Consider the following 14,485-nt stretch of genomic DNA (forward strand, 5'->3'; position numbering starts at 1 on the left):
TATACACACACACACACACACACACACACACACCCCATTGGGCATCTGTTAGCATATTTATCTAAGGAGCGCAAACGAAAATAAACAAATTTCAAAGACAGGCAATCCAGCTTATAAAGTTATACATGTATAGGTAGGTGCTACAGAATGTCATTTTTGGTGAGTTTGGACATTTACAAGCGAATGTGAACGAGAGACATCGTCCAAATGAACAAAGTTTTGAAGCATGCTTGTCTGCTCTGAAGCAGCATGTACACACCCACCCGTCTGGAGTCACAAGGGAAAGGGCCTGCCTGCTCTGCTCAGAGAAGAGGAGGGAGGGTCAGACAGGCTGAGAAAGAAGAGGATATAAAGATAGTGGCAGCTGTACGGATAACTCCTCCAAAGGGCTTTGACTTCTCAAAGACGGCAGAAAGCTTACACAATATGATGCACCATCACCTTATTAATTAAGTCACTTATTTAGATAACTAGCAAGTTAAACCTAAAATGCTTCTTATTGTAATTTCTGCTGTCATCAGACTCATTTTGTGCTTCAGTAAAACGGGATTCTATCAGCAGACAGCGCTCTGACTGGTGTAGTCTACTTTTCTCAGGTACTTTTCTCAATGTAGTCTACTTTTCTCTGGTAAAATGCCAGATTAACTTCAAGCAAAACATTAGGAAATGTAGCTGGCTGCATTCTTTCTATAATAAACATTAGAAATAGGATGGACATGCATCGTTTAAGCAAAAAAAAGACCTTGATTTTTCATTGTCAGCTCATTTACTAATTCACTGTGGCTGCCAGCCAAATAGCATTGCACTTCTGTTGTCATCTGATGAAAATGAAGCCATTTTCTACCAAATGTGTTGCACTGATGTATTTTCTGTGAAGGGAAACAAGTTGCACGTCCCTGATCACTATATTTATGCAACAACAACAACAAAAAACACTTGGAAGCCGACCCGTCAATAGACAGCTTGACTTACCTGCTCCTGCTTTCACCATTGTGCTATTTACAAACAAGTGACTGGCTCAACTGTTCTGGGGAACTATGGTAAAAGCGTCATGATGTAAAATAATGTGACAGGTGAAATCATATCGCACGAGTTGACTGCAGGTATTCACTTAAGTAGCTACAAATATAAAAAAAAGTATTGAAAAACTTCAAAATAAATAGTTTCAAAGTATTGATGGTATTGAAAAACCATCCCATGGCTATTTCCAAATACCCTGGTATACGATATGTAAAGACCTAGCCTACCCCACTCAGCATGTTCAACGTTTCAAAAGCTCAGATGGGCCAAAAAAAAACTGTTTCCTAGATGAATTGGATCAAACCCAGTGGACATCTTGAATGATTCCTATCCAGAATGCATAGTTCAACTTTATTCACAACAGACTTGATGGATTCACTGCATGAACGTTTGTGTGAGTGAGCAGCCAACAAGAGTCCATCTGTAGATCTAGACAACAGTGACTCAAATGTGTGTCAATATTCTGAACTGGGCTGAATCTAGACTCTGGGCTATTCACTAAACATCATTCATTTCCAACGGACTTGAGTCGACCAATTCAAGGGACATTCCTTGTGTTCAGCACGATAAAAGGAGAATGACTAGCATATTAGACCTAAAAATTACATTCATACCAGTATCTGGTCAATCAATACCGTACCTACAATTGGATTATAGGACATGGGCCAAATACCTCACTGGAAATAGACACTGCTCCTTTCATAAGTCTGTATGGGGGACACTGAACATCTCACCTAACCAGAATGGTAAGTCATACGTTAAAACACACTGAATGTAGACTAGCCCCTAGTATTTTTGGTATTTTATTAGAATCCCATTAGCTGTTGCTAAAGCAGCAGCTACTCTTCCTGGGGTTCCTAGGCCTGGACAACAGCAGCATCTTGATGTGGTGTGAGAGTGATTAATGTTGCCATGTAGCTCAGAGCTATAAGAGGGGATTAAAGACCGTTCTAAAAACCACGGTACCACTCACACACATTTCAAAAGCAATAACTTGTTGAATGTATTTAACGCAATCAGACAAGCACCTTATTTGAACAGTACGTCAACCGCCCGACACCTGTCTAGAAACAGGCCAATTGTATAATAATTAGTCTAACAAGGGAGACACCACAAGGCCATGGCTTCTATACTAGTTATTCTATGAACTGAACTACTGTCTCATCATAAGCAACATCTTTGTTTGCAGTGACTGTACATGGAGGCTAGTCCAAGTCCCCATAAAGCAGCTTTTGCAATGAGAATAAGCCTTGTTTGACACAACTGGCATTGCAAATCACTTGCTGTGAACAATGTAAACAAACCGCTAGGAAAAGACACAGAACTAAGCCTTATCCACTGTCCTAGACTTATGCATTTCAGTCAGATGGCTAGATCAAACCAGGCATCAGGTACTAATAGCACAGAATAACGAGACAGATATTTCAAATGATGTATAAACGTGAAGCATCCGGTTGGCGTTTCCACTCACTACCAAATATGGTAGTGAAAGGAAGCCTAGTGGCCGGCAGTGGGAGAAGATGGATTTATGCCGATATTCTGGCCATTTACTCATCGATTAAACATTAGATCTCACGATTAAACATTAGATCTCAATACAGTTATGTTCCCAAAACTACAATCTGTTACAAACAGAGTGGACTAAGTTTAGTAGACCCTTTCCCAAAGTAAAACAAATAAAATGTTGTTTAGAAGGAGTGCAAAGGCGAATTGAGTTATTGCACACTTCAGAGTAGGCGTTCCTCAACGGAAATATGCAAATTAATGCTAGAACGCGCCAATAGGATCTTGCTAGCTCGTGCTTGGCACTGCCCACCTCCTTGCTTGTTCTGCCCACTATGGCTCATTTGTTCCCATTTGAAACAGACTGTGTTGCATCTTGGTTTAGTTATAAAAATCTAACCAAACCAGAACGAGGTAGGTTGTGTGTGATTATGTCCAACAGAAGTAGCTAGATAACGTTATTATAGAGCTGGTCATTTAGGCCCGGTGCGATTAGCATGAAAACACACTGGAATCCTTTTCCATTTGGCAGGAAGCAGTCTACAGAAAAACGTTGCCTCTCTCTCACTTATCCAATTATCTGCAGAGGCCACAATAAACTAAGGGGCAAGTACAGAGACGTGTTGCTGATCCAGACAGTGGCTCAGTGACCAATGCCTAGAAAACCGCTACAGACTTTACCTTCTGCATTGAGAGGACTCCCTGCTGCATAAATCAGTACCAATGCAAAGAGGCACAGCCAGAACACTGGGTGAATTGGCCACAAACCAGTATTTTACAAAGTGAGCTCAGTAAGGGAGAAGTAATACAGAAATCTGTGGACAATTGAAAACCTCACTAGCCTGAATGATGAGAAAGGTCCTTCGATAGTCTGACAGAATGGCTATACGCACCAGTTCATAGCTGTCAACTACACTGTACCAACAGTGACTCCAATGCATCCCACAGTTGTGTCAAATTGGCTGGATGTCCTTTGGGTGGTGGACCATTCTTGATACACATGGGAAACGGAGCATGCAAAACCCATCAGCGTTACAGTTCTTGACAAAAACGGTGCGCCTGGCACCTACTACCAAACCCCGTTCAAAAAGCACTTAAATCCTTTGATATGCCCATTCACCCTCAATGGCACACATACACAGTCCATGTCTCAAAGCTTAAAAATCCTTTAACCGGTCTCCTCCCCTTCATCTACAGTGACTGAAGTGAATTTAACAAGGGACATCAATAAGGGATCATAGCTTTCACCTGGATTCACCTGGTCAGACTATGTCATGGAAAGAGCAGGTGTCCTTAATGTTTTTTTTATACCACAGCATTGTTGAATAGTCGTTTTTGATTGGCTAGAAGGGCATTCTAGAATGGACATTACAACCAGACATTGGGAAACCTTCAAATCATGACGCAATATGCACCTACACATGCAGACTACTTGCTACACAGTTACAGAAAGCTAAACCAACAATCACACAAACTGAAATTGGATACATTGTAAAGGCAGTTCCACCGAGGAAAAGACGTAGCTAGCTAGCATTGATTTGTTTTTACAGAGACATTTGAGCATCTGACCTAACGTGGCGAGTGATTAACATGAATTTCTCCTGTCCCCTCCGCCACTCAAGCTGTCAAATCCTCCCATGTTTCTAGTTTGACCAGCTGTTTTCAGAAACTGATCTTTTTTTAATTTGGTTGTCATATTGGAAGTTTTGCTAGCAACAAACTATTTAGCTAGCATCTAGTCTAGTGTTTGATATGCAAAGCAATCTCCTCGTAATTAACAGTCAATGTTGAGTGTCCTGACGAGAAGGCAAACTCTTCTAGCTATGCCAGGCATCATCGGGCATTATCAGCACATGGTTGTGGATGTATCCAAATTAATGTCAACAAAATAGCTCATTTGCTGTTTTTCTGGCTACAGAGGTCGTGACTGTGTAGCCATAGCTAGTTGGCTAAGTGTCAGCAAGCAAGAATAAGAACGTTGCCACTGAGCATGGCAATGGAACAAAGAACGAACGACTGGGTCAAGTCTCTAAGCAACCAAAAGATGAGAAAGTATGAATTTGCGTTGAAAAATACCAATGAACGTTTTTCTACCAGTGTGCTTTTATATTGTTTTCATTAGCAACTTTGGTTTAAGCGGGATAAATGCTTCCGTTCTGTACATTACCTCGGAAAAATGTACTCAGCAAAGGGACTCGGCTCCATATCTTCCCGCTGCGTCGTCCATTAATTCCAAGGTAACATACAGAACGTTGGCGTTTATCCCGTACGTATACTCAGTGTATGTGAGTAGTGTGTCCAATAACGGCTTACAACAGAGACGGATAAAAGTAGACAAACCAGGCACATCCTTGACACTAGACCTCAGAAAGGCTTAAAGTTCAGTTACAAAATGTAATGCAGCTAAGCCTACTGAATATAAATTGAGGTTCTCACAAAACTCAATATCTCACCACACGGGTTCTGCTATTCAATCATATTGAGCTGTTAATGATACTTAAAGCAATGCAATTAAACAGGACCAGCTTCAAGAACATTAACATCCATAAATGGATAAACGTAAAAAATCTGGATAAAGATCACAACATATGCAGTGTCCATTGGAGTTTTAACGATACCTTCACCCTGTGGTCAATAGGTTTTGAAGTTGTATACCTGGAACTTTTGTTAGGGGAGAGGAGCACTTTGTGTGTTGGCCAGTGGGAATCTGTGTATTTATAAAAGATGCTGATGTACAGTAAAGAAGCTGTGTTACTCATGACCTGTCGATAAAGGTAAAGCCCACTGGACTGAAAGCTTTGTCAAACCGTAATAGGAAGTGGCAGGGGAGCTGAAAAATGTGTGCAAAACACACTTCAAGTAAGGCTATAGGCTAGGTCAGAAATACACGTCCTTGAATAAGGCTAAGCAAACACAATTGAGAAAACAATTCAATCATAAATCGGCACATTTCAAAACAACATTCTTTAATCAATTGGAACCCTCATTTAAGCCTCATTTCAATCCCAGCCAACCTCTGAGAATTGGCTTTGTTCAAGTGACTCCCCTGAGGTTTCAAATTGCCAGCTACCTTTTAGGATGTAAATCCTCTAGTTTGTCATCAGCTGATGTTACCATCAGATGACTGGAGCCACACTGACGTAATCCCTTTCCTGAAATAAAACTATCAGATGCTTTTAGCCTCTAAACAAAAAGGCTGAAAAGTCACTGTTCAGTGTAGTTTAATGCTCTACTGTAGTTTAATGCTCTACTGTTCCTGGTTCTCAAAGTGACCTCAGGTGATTGGCTGATCCAAGACAGGTAAGATGAAAACATGTTTGTTTCTGAGACATACCATTATATTCCATGGAACATAGTCACTGTAGAATTCACTCCTTCCGTGGGTCCACACTCCAAATCAAAGTCCTGCTAGCAAGCTTGATTTCTCTATCGTCAGAATAGAGTAGACTACAAATCACTGATTCACCCATGTGGGCCAGTCCAAGGTAATGGAATTACGCTGAGCCTCTGGTTTCACACTTTAAAATATATGCCAAACAAAAACCAGTGATTTACGAGTTTAACAAACCATACAGATCTATGAACAATGACTACTTTGAACAATTTACACAGTTAAATAAAAAAACATTTATTGGAAAAACTGTTCAAAGTTTGGTCACAGAATAACAGTAAAAACAAAATCTATGGTTTTTGTTTGGTTTACATTTTAAAGTGAAAAATCTGAGTCTCAGCGTAATTCCATTACCATGGAATTGCCCACATGCATGGAACCTGTAGCCTTTACAATGCGTTGACTCACTAGGGATATCTAGCAGTACTATGGAATACACACGCAACTATTGGGAAAGTACTGTCTACTATGGATTAGGGAAGGTAATGATAAGTAACCAAGATAAGTGTGGTTCACAACAAACAATGTTTTTTCACATCTGGTTTGATTTGTTAGTAGTGGAAATGTTTAAAAGCGCCAAGCCAACATGGGCCTAATCCCCATCAGACTTCCAAGGCATTCAGCCAACACCTTGTTATTTTCCTAATTAATTTCAAGTACTAGAATAACTTCATACCATGTTGACATTGTACTTTCATCATTTTACTAGGCAGTGAATGTTCTCAAAGCCTAGCCTATACCAGTATTGGCTGCTGAGAACCACAGCCATGTCCAAACTAGATAAATCATCTGTCAGTCTCTAGCATGTGGTACTTACTGTAATAATAGCAAATATGCTTGAGATTGGGAAATGGTATGAGATTTGAATACAGCGTTTAGCTAGCAAGCTTACACATGTAGAGCCAGGGAGAGTTGTATTGGCATGCAATGTTCTGTTGGCCGACAAACTCCACTCCAGGCAATCCTTGCAATGCATGTGGCTGAGCAATCAAATAATGTCACAGCGTGCATGAGGTGTTAATCTCAGCCCTGACATTGCTGCTCGAGTTGACCTTAGGTTACTGGTTAGCATAGAACCAAAATATGAACCCCAATCACCTCACAGTTTATAAATGTACAGAATGCCAATATGGCTAACTAGCTAACTTCCAAAGACTGTTATTACCCTGTAGCATATTGTGAAATAAGCGTGTCAAGCTAGCTTGCTAACTAACGTTAGCTAGGCTAGTTGGCTTCTAGCTGCACGATTTGATACCCAGATTCAGTATATTGTTCTGTGTTCATGGCAAAAGGGCTTCTTCTAAAATAAATATTGGTTAGCTAGTTCCTTAATTTCGTAGCTAGCATTAAACTGTATACATGTCAAATAACGTTGCTTTCTGTGACAAACTTATTGCTAGTTAGCTAGGTGTCTCAAACAATGAGTTCTCAGGGCACAGCTAGTTAGCTAACGTTAGCTAGCTTCATTGCTAGCTGGCAAGCAGTCTCTCCCAGTCCCACCACATATCAAAATACAATATAATTATATTTAGGCGACACTTACCCCGTGTGCAAACCCCAGTACAACGACGGATTACGTACACTCCATAGATAGAAAGAGTAAAAGTAATTGACGAGAATGACAACAAAATGTGTCAAAATAACCACAGACCAATGCACTCCCCAAGAAATCCAACGGCAAGGAAAAGGAGAGGCCAGCAATTCACTGGACTGCTGCCATCACACTTTGAGATCCCGTTCCAAATCGAAAATACCAGCTCGGGCGGTCATTTTTAGGTTAAATCTCAAACCATTCAATGATTTAATATTTCCCTTTGGTCCTCTGAACAGTAAATCCAACATTGAACAGATTTCCTCCCCGGGTTAATTCCTCTGCTTTCGATGTATCTGTATCTTGCTGGTTGTTAGTACCCTCCAATACTGGAGCTTGATACAACGTAACCAACAAGCAGAACGAGCTGCTAGGAAATCCAGGACAAATGTTCCATTCGGATTGAACTATCTGGCAGGAGGGGTGCGCTTGAGTAAAAAGAGACAGAACTGGAATTTGAATGGATTATATTGTTGTTTTGACCAAATGTTTGCTAAAATGTAATGAAATCTGCACACATCTCCAAGTAATACATTCATAATACATAAACTATATGGCAAAAAAAACATTGGCTTGATAAATTAATTGTGTCCTCCTGCATTATGAGTGACAATTTATCATAACATTTGACAAAAAATGCATAACATAATAAGAACATTTAGTAAAACATGGAAATTGTATTTTATAGAGTGCCTCCTTCATTAGGGATAATAAAAACAATTTCTCCAGTACCTATTTGACACAATGTACTCAGAACTGTATATTTGGAGAGCAGAATACATTTCCCATGTGGATGCCATGACATATTTCAGGGTAGAATATATCTGTCAGCTATTGGTTTTGAGGAGATGAGAGGAAATATTTTATTGGCCAAAAATGTAATGAGAGAATGATACTACTAAGGGGAGACTGCTGACGGGAGGATGGCTCATAATAATGACTGGAATGGTATCAAACACATGAAAACATTTTTTATAACATGTGCTTGATACCATTCCATATACTCCATTCTGGCCATTATTATGAGCCATCCTCCCCTCAGCAGCCTCCACTGATAGCTAAGTATAAGCAATATAGTAGCTCCACATGTTCCCCATGTTGCTTAAACTTATTCAAGCCTTTTCAGAAGTGCCTAGGAGACATTCCTGGACCAGGTCAGTGTGGCTCTTCATTTATGGCCTGGGACCTCAATGGTATAGTGTGGCTTACACTGGCTGGATGAATCTCCAAGAGTTTTCACTGCAGGGTTGATGGTTTTGATTGCACACAGCAAGGTAATTACACAACAATTGACACAGGAATACATTTCAGTGAGGTTTGATCCGCACTCCTTTTTTGGATTGAACTATTTGAAGTGCAGGTCAGTTGGAAATTTTATATAAGCCTAACTTTGATGGAATGAGCTGTTTGAAGGCCTCACAAGATTCACTCACAGTACCTAAATTCCATTGTTCAGAAAGACTTACATCTCAACCAAGATATTTTATGTTGTATCGTTTTAGGAAGCAGGCAGAAGAATTACAGTACAGGAAAAAAATGTGTCTGTCATATTGCCATTTCTCATAAAGCGCCACAGATAACCTTTCATGTTTACCCGCTTCAAACGGCTTAAAGAGATCCTCACCCTCTCTCTGGCTGCTGCACGGTTTCCCCGGCAACAAGAATATGATAATGTTCCCTTTGACGTGACAGAAGGAATCATCTCACTAACAAACAGAGACAACAGGCACAGGGAGGCCTGGGGGGAAACTGAATTAATGGGCTCATTTTCACACAGAGCCAAAGCAGCAGTCAGCCACCGTCCTCCATCTTCCCATGCGTTCCCCGCTGGCAGGCACACTCATCCTCCCCCAAGGAGCAGCCAGTCTCCATTGGAAAGATAAATAACAGTCAGTGAATGAGCACAGTGGGGAGAGAGAGATCACTGATGACTCGCCCTTCAAGTCGCAGGCATTAGACCAGGCCCCTCTCTGTCTGTCTGCCTGACGTGCCAGCCTGAACCCAAATGAACAAGCTGTGTCGACAGTGTAATATTTTTTCCCTTGCTGAAAAATGGCAAATCAATCAGTCATTTGGAATAACAGAGACACCGGTTTGATTTGTGGAGTATGATCTTCCATTACCACATTAAAGAGACACTGTGAGCCTTGAAGCTCACCCAGGGATGATAAACACTCTTTTAATTTAGGCATTGTTCTAACACAAATTATGAATAATTTGAGCCAACAGCGAATTTTTTTAATTTTCAAATAATGCACCTTTCTTTTTTGTCCACAACACTGCTTGTCACAACAGTGGGATTGGTGATAAACATGAATTAATTTAGAAAGTAGAAAGAAAGGATAGATGATGGCTCAAATTCAGTCTGGCAAAGGAGAACATGTTAATATGAATATGGTTGATATGGGTAGGTTAAAGAGTAACAAGCATGGGATCATGTACAGCATACACTGAAGATGAACAAGGCAGGGATGGGGTCAATTCCATTTCAATTCCAGTCATTACAGGAAGTACACTAACATTCCAATTCTGTTCAATGCTTTTCAATGAGGAAACATTAGAATTTGAATTGGAGTTTGGTTCACTTTTTGAATTGAAATGGAATTGACCCCAACCCCTGGAACAAGATGTTCCAGATAGGAGTGAGAAGGTAATCAGCATACCTTGGTGATATACCTGTACTTAATGACAGTTGAGCTGGACTACACCATCGTATCTGATTACAGGATGTCCTCACTGTGGTTGCTGTCTAAAAGGCATTGTCTCTAACCAAACAATGTAAATACTGTTTACTCCTGTCCTGGCCACATTAATCATACATTAAAGTACTATAATGGAGGGCTCAGAGGAGAATGTTACCTCTTCAGACTGGCACGATGTGTCTAAGATGGATGGAAACACTACACATTAATCCAAGAGTGAGAATGCAGAAACCATGTGGCAGGTAGGCAAGGGCATTTTATCACAACAGCCACACATTGATTCCAGTACAGTCATGAGGAGACAACTGTGTATTCAATTTGATCTCCCTGACTGGTGTTGAAAAACACTTCAGAAGACGTTAACTACAGTTTTGGGATGGAGATGGCAGGGTGTATCCTATCCACCTCCGCTGTGGCTCTTTTTTCCTTCTCTCTCTCCGCTGGCAAATTGCACCAATTATGCCATCCATCATTCCATCACAGTTTTTGAGGTTGAGTAAATGAATGAGTAAACGACCGTCTCTAGCTCCTGCAGTAAACAACCGCAGTGCTTTGCTTTCCCATCATGTTGCGATGATATGCTGATAGTCTCCTAGAAATACATAGATATAATACATACCTGACTAAGAACCCATCCCTGAGGCTTGAAAGATGGATCGCTACCTTTTTTTCCTTTGCAGTGCTTACAGAGAGCATGGCTGTTCGCTAGACCAACCCATGTGACCCGATTTAGTTCTGATGACAGATTAGGTCCCAAATTGGAGTGACTCGTCTGGACAGACGTCTCTGCAGCTGACAGTAATACAATACAGTTCTGAAAAGCTCCATAAAACGTCCCAGTAGGAAGCTTAGTATGGAGAGTAGAAATGTCCAGGTATGATAATGGCGTTGGTGTCCATATAGTATATCCTGCATATCTGACTTGTATCTCTGCAAGTGGTTTAGATTCATTGTCAGGCAAAGAAGCACTGCTTTGGCTATTTCATGCATAATGGGGATACTATACCTGTACCATTTTGAGTAATCCCCATAGAATTTGACAATTGTTGCAGCTACTATCTTAGTTGGTCAGGTCAAAAGGGGCCAAGACAAATTGGGCCAGTTGAATTTGCCTGGCGATAAAGCCAATTTGTAATGGACACGTCCATAAGGTATAGATCAATGCTCCTGCACAGCTGTGGGATGTTCGGAAACCAATACCCATGATCACGCGGAGCCGGAGGAGTTGTTCACTAGGGTTGGTGCACAGACTCACTTATCTTTGCCTGGCATGTACATCTTTATGACCTGTTGTTTGGAGGTTTGGCTGACTTGTAGATCTGAGTATCTGCCGCGGACGGTGACGAGCTCAGGCCCGCCCTGGAGATCAATCAGGTCGGCTCTCCAGCTGCATTCTCCATAACAGGAGAACGTCAGATATAAAAATGCTCTCCCTCTCCATCTTACACACTGACTTGCCTTTGGGGAGCCAGACAGGCAGTTCGTTCAAGGTTCATGTGCTTCACTTCCTCTGACTGGGCCTGCCTGCAACCTCCTGACTAACTGAAGCTGACGAGCCATGAGCCCCAATGCGGGCTGGGCAGATGACCACTGGAGCTGGCAGGCCACGGCTGCAGACAGGACTTCTGCTCTACTTAACAGCTTTATCAGCCAGTCTTACATCAAGGAATCCGTGGCATACCGAACACACAAGCAATCAAGGGTGTGATGAGGAAATGATGCATTCCACACACAAGACCTTGGGAGGAGGGATTGGATGAGACAGACAGCAGACAGTAACTGACAATCTGTGGTGGGTTTCACAAGTGGTGAACAAGTTTTGTTGTTTTTTACTATGGAAAAAAAATCTTAGGTTTGTTTAGATGTTGGCAGCTTGAGAACAGATTTCAGCCAATTTCAAGGTGATTCAAAATAGCATTTTCAGCCATTTTGAAGACTATGGAGAATTTTAATTGAAGGTACATTGTTCCAAAATAGGGGGGGCGGTTGACGACAGAGTATGGATGACGCGCCACAAGCCGTTCCTGTGTTGCATTGTTCCCCAGCCACCTCCTACAATTCCTCATTCCACATCCAAGCCTAGGGGGGAGGGATTTCCCCCAATCCCCTTTCCAATCAACCTTCAGCCAACAACACTAAAGACCTGCTGCTACCACTACTAGAGCCCACCCCAATGAATTCCATTTCAATTGATCTACATTCAAACTCAGACATTCAATTGGACATTCAAGTGAATATAATTGAAAAAGACCAACATGAACTAGTTGCTGCTACTTATTGCATATTAGTCAATTTATTGGATTGGAAATAATTGAATAGGAATTAGAACCCCCACTATAAAGCAGGTGGTCACTGGGTGTCTTTAGCTCGTGAGAGGCCTGGGTGCAGCCCCCCTTATTCATAGCCTTAGGTACAGTCATGTGTCTGTCCTCTCCTATTCAGGGAAGTGGATAACAGAGGGGGGGGACGTGTGAAGTAGTTGCAGTAGCATTAGCTTCGGGCAGGGGAGAGAGGGGAAAACTGCTGCTAGGAAGCTGGCGTGACTGAGAACAGGAAGAGAACAGGAAGTGCCGCTGCTGCTCACATTCCATCCTATTAGAGTTCATTCTCCTTTCAGAGAGCAGAGGACCGGGTCCTTTCTCATTATAATGTCTCACACTTGGCCCTTTGTTAACATCATTAGATCTCTGTCATTTTGCGCACGAGGAACGCCGTGAGTGATTTAAGTCGTGTTTATTTAAACATGCTTAGTGACATTACAAATGTTTGAATGTCGGAATAACACAAACAGGGCCTGTGTTTGTGTGAACCGGGTGTCTGTTCTTGTCCAGTGAAAGCCCTGATCTGGTGGGGGAGGAAAGAAGGCCACCCACAGGGCAAGTAGCTGTCATCATTGATTCAGTCAGGCTGAAATTTGGAGAATTCTTGTACACCCTTGTGGGGGGGAACTTTTACAAAGGAGAGCGCTTACGCTCTCTGGGTGGCAAAGATGACTGGGAGGATTGGTGCAATTAGGTAGGCTCATGGTAAAGGCTGTCTATGGGAGGGCTGTGGCTTAATCTGCAACTCAAACAAGAGAAAATCTAGGCTAATCAATGGCCAATTACAATGCTAGGCATGGATACACAAACACATTACAACTTGCAATGGGTGTGTGTGAGGTGATTCATGGCAAAGAACCCCCTCGGGCAAGAAAGGGCTTAGTCAAACAACCACTCAAACAAAACATCTTGATGGAAATAACCATACCGCCGAGCAAAAGTGGTTAAAACACAGAAGCACATAATTACTATGCATCAACACAAAAACAAATCAAAACTTGTAAAAACAGCACACGCTTTGAAGAAAATGACAATTGAGTGACTTCTTGAAGGTGAGAACGGTGCAAATCAGACTAAATAAGAGTAATTTAATGGGCTCCAGCGCTGCTGGCTTTCAATGACTGGGCCTCTGTGTGGTCATGATGCTCGTTTGGCACCTTTGTTAATCTCCTATTCAGGTAAAGACGCTCCTGTCACCAAGAGGACACTCAATCCCACCGAGGGCCAGCCTGACATGACTTCAAGAGGCCTGCTTCTGACAGCTATATAATGGAGAGCGAAAACAGGAACTTAATCGCTTGTGGCCAATTGGTCCGTCAGTCACCACGGAATTCCATGTTCGGCCTCCACCACCCCATTACATCTGAAAGGAGTGTTTTTTTCTGGAAAGAGTTATATTTCACAAATGTACAAAAAAATGCATGGGGACGGTTGAATGACGGTTGAGTGAGTGAACAAGAGGATGACAGGACAAGAGAGCTTGATGCTATGGTTGACGTTTCTTTTAGATTCATTTTCTCGTTTGGATTTCCCCTCATTATAGATGGGTTAGCTGACAACGTCATGAGACGATGTCTCCATGGTGTACAAGTCAGTGGGTTGTTGTGATTATGGATGGCCAGATTGCTAGCAAGAATGACAAGAAACTACCATGCAGGGAATCGTAAGTGGCTCGTTTCAGCTCGAATTCTCTTGTTCTAATTTGACTGATTTCATGTCAATATGGCAACAAAAAAAATAGCTGGCTAGCTAACCAACAGCGTATTTGAAAGACAAGTGCTCATTGTGCAAATGTATTTATGTTTTCAATAAACATTGTAGACAAAATATACTGTAGTTTACAAGCGGTCAAAAATCTAAGCGAACTCCATCTGTTTTGCCCCCTATTTGCAAACGCCTCGGTTTTGTTGCTAAACAACCAACCTGTCTACGGTCAAAATAAAATAAAAGACAGAAA

General features: G+C 41.7%; 1 protein-coding gene across 4 annotated transcripts in view; it reads right to left on the reverse strand.

Moving 5' to 3' along the window:
• The window catches only part of LOC115203517 (zinc finger protein 609), a 111,208-nt gene extending 103,342 nt beyond the window's left edge, over positions 1-7,866 (reverse strand). For all 4 annotated transcript variants that reach the window (XR_003880184.1, XR_003880183.1, XM_029768275.1 and 1 more), the window contains exon 1: positions 7,458-7,866. The gene's annotated coding sequence lies outside the window, so the exon portion shown is untranslated. The remainder of the gene's footprint in view (positions 1-7,457) is intronic.
• Positions 7,867-14,485: the final 6,619 nt, after the last annotated feature.

This window comes from Salmo trutta, chromosome 12 (assembly GCF_901001165.1).
Source record: "Salmo trutta chromosome 12, fSalTru1.1, whole genome shotgun sequence".
NCBI lineage: Eukaryota > Metazoa > Chordata > Actinopteri > Salmoniformes > Salmonidae > Salmo > Salmo trutta.